Below are 6,475 nucleotides of genomic sequence, written 5' to 3'. Positions count from 1 at the left end.
GTAGACAGTTTTAATAAAAAGACTACCAAAGTAGATGAAGCAATGGGTTTTTACTTATATTCTTGTGTAGCCTACATCACACCGGTCGACGTGCTATCTGCTAATATTCAGTCGAGTAGGAAAGCTTTGTGTGCTAATCTCACTCATCATCTAGAGATTTGTAGCAAAGTATTCAGTGAGCTGCAATTGTCCGTTAAAATTGATATAATGAACCAATCCTTGATACAATGAAATGGATTAATATATAAATGTCTAGACCATGGACTCATGTACCTAAAAATCGAATCAGACTACGAATAATACACACGGATCTGACAAATTAAACAGCAAAAATCAATGAGCAACATCCAGCCATCCACATCCATCAAAACGAGAAAGAAATCCAAGAGATCTGGGAGGGGAGAGGTGGCGTTGTAGGAATACATCGATGCTGCCTGGTGCTATGGACAAAGGAATATCGAGACCATGACAGTGATGGCTTCAGACCGGAGATTCTTAGTTCATGGCGCCCGCGACCGGAGATTCTTAGTTCATGGCGCCCGCGACCGGAGATTCTTAGTTCATGTCGCCCGCATTAGCACGAGCCTCCTTCTCCTCCGCCCCTCTCGCCGCAGCCAGCGTCTCCGCCCTCTACTCCTCCACTCTTCTCAACAGAGAAGGGAGCTCGTGCCAGCGCAGTGGAGCCCAGGGCGGCACGGGGCAGGTGGCGGCGTAGTTGGAGAAAAAGGAGAGAGAGGGCTGCGGGAGAGAGAGGGCTGCGGGAGAGAGAGGGAGCGGACTGCGGGTTGCTTTAATGATTGCTAAGGGGCATATTGCAAAAGAGGCAGACGTACTACGGTCGCATCCAGATTTAATACTCCCTCCGATCCAGAAAAAGTGTCCGGCGGGTGATTTTACGAAAACAACCTTGCATTTGCCTTTTCCACACCCCGCACTCCGTGTCCTACCAAACCAGCAACCGCACGCCCGCAGTCGATTCCGTCTGCGATTTTTTCCCCACCCGCAAAGCAGAGAAGCTCCACCGTGCGTGGCTCGATCTACCAATCCGGCCAACTCTAAAGAATCCGGGCCGGTGAGAAAGGCGGGAGGACGGCGACGGAGCAGCGGAGCGCGGCAGCGCCGGCGCGAATGGAGGCCAAGGTGGAAGAGGACCTGCTTGGCGATGGAGCAGCGGAGCGCGGCAGCGCCGGCGCTAATGGAGGCCGAGGTGGAAGAGGACCAGCCGCTTGGAGAGCGTGCGCGCGGATCTGCTTAGCAACTAGCAAGGCGACGACGACGGAGGGGGATGCGAGTTGGAGGCGTGGAAGGATGCTCCGCGCATGGCTGTGGTGGAATTGGCAAGATCTAGTCAAACTGATGGGCCAGTTTCACGATCTTTGAAGGGTGTAAATGTAAAACGCAGCTGTGCTAGCTGCCCGACTCTTTTTTCGGATCGGAGGGAGTAGTAAAGATTATTTGACAAAAAATTGATCGGTGAAAAGCTGATCATGTACGACATACATAATAATAATACCTATATTGATACTTTTTTTCCAATTGTATAACATGTGTGACATAGAAAAATGCAAATATCGTGCCTCCGTGAATCTATTCTAGCATTACGCGTTAACATTTGACAACAAATTTGATCAGTGAAAAGCGGATTATGTGCAACATAAATTATGTTGATATTTGTATTGATATATTTTTTCCAATGGTGTAACATAGATAAGTACATTATTACTCGTATATAATATAGTAACACCGTATAAGCTGAGATTGAAGGAGCAGTTATTACAGACGTGAAACAATATGTTTATCACCTACTAGTCGCATTTGTTAATGTTTGCTTCCGGGTTCGCATATTATTACTTGACGTAGTTGCTCAGCTGTTGACGACCCTGCAGTTGAGCCTGATCTGGCCGGCGGCACCGGTGAGCGGGGCGATGTTCCCCATCTTTACCATCGCGGCGGCGAACTCGTTGAAGAAGGTGTTGCTGTTCGATCTGTACAGGCTCACAACACTAGCCTGCGACTGCGTGCCGCCGGGGTTGTACAACTCCTGGTCCGAATGAATCAGCCCCTGCCTGTTGGCGAGGTTGTCGTAGAACTTGTTGTCGAAGACGAGGTCCGTCTGTTTGTCGAACGGCGCTAGCTTGGCGTCGGTGCCTCTTGAGGTTGGTGGCGAATACGGGGTCGATGTTGGTGTCATTGTAGATGCGGTCCCGGTAATTCTTGCACTGCGCGAAGCCGATGGTGTGCGCGCCGGAGAGCGCCGTCATCTCGCGCGCCGTAAAGCCCTTCTTGGCGAACCCGGCGATGAGGCCGCTGATGTTCGCGAACGGCGGCGGGAGGTCGCTGTTTGCCTGGCTCAGGTTTGCGTTCGTCGAGTCGCGCCGGCCGAGCGGCACCGTCCAGGTTGGTCCGCCGAGCTGCAAAACGACGTACCACCCGGTTAGTTATAGTGGTGAGCATTAGAACGTATACTCGGTCTCGGTTGTATATACGTGCCTTAACGGTGCTGTCGCGTGCTGCGAGGGCGAGGATGTCGGCGCAGGACACGACGCCTGGACAGACGGCCTCCACCTTGGTCTTGATTGCGTCGACGACCTCGAAGCCCCTGACCGAGTTCACGTTCCCGAAGCCGGTCTTCTCGCCGACGAGGCCCGGGGCGTCGTCGAAAAGGATCGATCCGTCGCAACCCTAGCAAAATTAACGCAGCCGCGGAGGCGTGGCGACGTTACAGAATCGAGCGAATTTTCACAAGGAAACGACGAGGACCTAGCTTAGCTCGATCGTACCTGAACAAAGCAGTCATGGAAGTGGAGGCGGAGAAGGGAGGCGCCCATCCGTTTCTCCGCGAGGATGGCCTGGCTCGTGGCGTCGCTCACGACGCTCAGCAAGGTCGGACAGCTCAAGGAATAGAAGTTGGGGCTGAGCTGCCCGTAGGTGCCCGAGAAGACGAGGAACAGCGCAAGCAATGAGCAAAACCAGCTAGCGGATGAAGCCATGGCGATCGAGCACTGCTCCCAAATCTTGCCGTGGATTTTGCTAGTTTGCTTGAGAATGTCACGAGCTGACTGAGTACTCAGCGTACCCTACGTACCGCTACTTATAGAGCTACTATTGCGTCGCATCCATGCAACATAGCTGGCCTCATATGCTTATACTCCTAAAATCCAAATCAAGTCAGAGTTTGCCTTCTCGACTGCGAGCGATCGGCCGGGTCGGTCGTCGTGTTAAACTAGCTACCAAGTTACGTACAAAAACGTACGTGCGAGCTGTTGTGCCGGCAAAGTTAATGAGCTGCATATTGCATGTGCTCCAGGCCAGCCCAGCCGCCCCGTGCAGGCTTGTTTCCTAAGCTTGCTTCAACGCGCGCGCTCCGGCTCCGGCCGTGAGAACTGCATCTGCACGCACGTCGACCGTGTTAGAATTGTAATTAGGCTCGACCTCCTTCTTGTTGTGTATCACGTATACGTGCCGTGTACGTATGTAATTGTATGATCACTGGTGGAAAAAAGGGCTTTGGTCGCGGTTGGCAACTGCCATTAGTCGCGGTGGCCCAACCGCGACCAAAGTAGCGCGACTAAAGGCCCCCCCCTTTAGTCGCGGTTCCTTACGAACCGCGACTAAAGGCCCGTCCACGTGGGCCGCAGGCGAGCGCCAGGGCGGAGGACCTTTAGTCGCGGTTCTTCTGGCCAACCGCGACTAAAGGCCTCCGCAGGGTTTAGGGTTTTAGCCCCCCTCCCCCTAAATCTGGTTTCTTTTTAATTTGTATTGTTTTATTTCTTTGGGTTTTAATTTTGAAGGAGTTTCACATATTCTACGGTACTGTATACATACATGCATATGAATGTACAATTTCAAACAAATTTGAAATTAGAACCAAAAAGAATTCAAGAGGAATATACAATATATATTCAATATCGGATGACCATATACAATATATATTCAATATCGGATGACCATATACAATTTTGAACAAGTTAGTTACAAATTCTGGTGCATATAAAGTTCTACGTCATCGTAATAGTGTTCTCCTCTAGGATCGATGACTTCCCTCGCCAACCATCCAGCTAGTTCCTCTTGAAGTGGTCGGAAGCGAGCTTCTGGACTAAGCGTCTTCCGGAGGTTATTCCTGAGGATGTTGTTCTCACACTTCTGGTCCCGCTCATTGCAGTATCTCCGGATCCTCTCACAAACATAGTATCCACATAGATTGGTCCCGGTGGCTGAATATCCCCGATCGTCCGCACTGCCATTTTAAAATGTAGCTCTTTTTGAATTCACCGACCTTGGTATCTACGAACCGTCTCCAAACCCTACGAGGCAAAGAAAATTAAATAAACAAGAGAGTTATTAATTAGTTACTTGATATTAGGAAATGATGAACGAAATAGGCCGATCGATATAGAGCGCAAATGAATGAAAATAATTACTTTTGCATCATTTTTCTCATGTCGGCCCAAAGCGCCGGATCCATATTCAGAGAGTCGTGGACGAGAACTGAGGAGGTCTGAACTTGAATTACCATAAGAATCCAGTGGAACCTGCGGACACGATACATGCACAGTCATGCATAACTCATCGATTAGCCACATACCATGCATGGAGTAAACAAAAGAGAATGTGCTCAAGACAGAAACACTCACCCAAAATGGTAAGGAAATAGAATATCACTTTTCTGTTGCTGTTTTCTAATAAACCGCCACAGGTCATCCTCCACGTCGGCGGGGTGGTGTTCTAACACATGTGAATTAACGATGTGTGGGTCAATGAACCCAACATCATGGATGTTCCTTATTCGCATTTCCCGCTTCTTCATTCTGCATAATATATAGCGTACACAACAAGATAGTTAGGACAATATATATATATATATATAGTGCAGGCCGGCAATGAACGAGATGGGGTAGAAATTAATAAATCACTTACAGAACGTAGCAACTGATGATAGATTTGTCGAGGTCGCGCAGATTGAACAGCTGGAACAATTCACTCAGAGGAATTTGTACCCAGTAATGTTTGAAGTGATGCTCATATTTAACTTCCGCATAGATATAGTCTTTGGCGTTTTCATGTTTTATGTAACCCTTGTACCAATTTAGCAGACCTAGCATTTGTCGAGGTAGATCCCCTTCCTGCGCAGGCTCGACGAGAGGGCCATTCTTCACATATGTAAATACTACGTCCTTCATTAGCGCCTCATCAAGGCCTAGCAGTGCACGAAGAGTGATACCTAACTCGGCCGCTTGTTCTCTGGCACTCGTTACAGTCAATCCATGTGCTGCCGCAGCTGCTATGATATCGGGGGCATCCGGATCGGCGGCTTGCACTATGAGCGGGGCGATCGATTGTTTACTTTGTTCCCCGAGCTGGGCAACTTCTTTCCCCCTTTCTAATTTTGTCTCGGCCTCGTCCTCCAAGGCTTTCTTCTTCGCAGACTCTTGGTTCCTCTTGAACGCGAGTGCTTGCCTACGAAGTTCACGTAAATAGTCGTCAGGCAGATTCTTCGCGGCTTGGGACGGTGTGTTCAAAAATGACTTAGCCCACTGCTTTTCCTTGTCAGAATATACTGGCTTGGGCTCGCCCTCTATTTTCTTCTTGACGCTCGCCTTCCATTTCTCTAAATCAGCAGCCGCGCCCGCCTCGACTTCCTCGGCACTACTTTCCCAAGACCTCCTGGGGAGAGGCTTCAGTGATACCTCCGGTACCTTTGTTTTCTTAGGTACGTAAGGGTCCGGGTTAATAACCCAGGACTGCTTCGCTTCTTCGCCGGAGGTGGATTGAGGGCGGTACGGTGTCGATCACCCGCCGGACGAGGAGGCGGCGGCGGCGTCGGGCGACGTGAATGAGGTGTATTAGGTGAAGCACCACCGCCACCGTCACCGCCACCGCCACCGTCACCGCCACCGCCACCACCACCGTCACCGCCACCGCCACCACCACCACCGTACGGGGGTGGACTTGTTGGCGCCTCGCACAGAAACTTGATAAATTTCTTCTGCCATAGAATGAAGCGGCGCTTGACATCTCCAAGTCTTTTCACCCCTTCGAGTGTAGCAATGTCAATGTCCAGGTCCTCAAACCCTTGGACTATCTCCTCCACCGTGACACGAGCATAGCCATCTTGAATGGGGTTGTTGTGGTGGAGTGCTCCAGGTGGCAAAGCACTGCCGATGGCTACCTTCATGGACATGTTCCCGATAGGATAATACATATGACATGCTTTCATCTCCTTTATATCGTCCACGGGGTAGCGAGGAGGCTCCGGTGCAGTAATTTGGACCACCGCAGGCTCCGGTGCAGTAATTTCTATCGTCGGTGCACCAGCCGGTGAGGCCTCCGTGGAAGCCACGCTGCTTCTTCTCCGCTGCTGGCTTCCGAGATCCATTGGATGATCTTCAGCATGCTGCGCCCGAGCTGCATCTCTTTCGGCTACTAGTACACTCACGGTTTCCTTCAGCACATCCATTTCCGTTACCAACTTCGC

General features: G+C 50.5%; 1 pseudogene; it reads right to left on the bottom strand.

Annotated features, from left to right (window-relative positions):
• Nucleotides 1-1,643: 1,643 nt before the first annotated feature.
• Nucleotides 1,644-3,046, bottom strand: LOC127321016 (cationic peroxidase 1-like; annotated as a pseudogene).
• Nucleotides 3,047-6,475: the final 3,429 nt, after the last annotated feature.

This window comes from Lolium perenne, chromosome 6, assembly GCF_019359855.2.
Source record: "Lolium perenne isolate Kyuss_39 chromosome 6, Kyuss_2.0, whole genome shotgun sequence".
In the NCBI taxonomy this organism is placed as follows: domain Eukaryota; kingdom Viridiplantae; phylum Streptophyta; class Magnoliopsida; order Poales; family Poaceae; genus Lolium; species Lolium perenne.
Note: the sequence above shows the minus strand (reverse complement) of the source record. Positions and strands in the feature narration are given on the sequence as shown.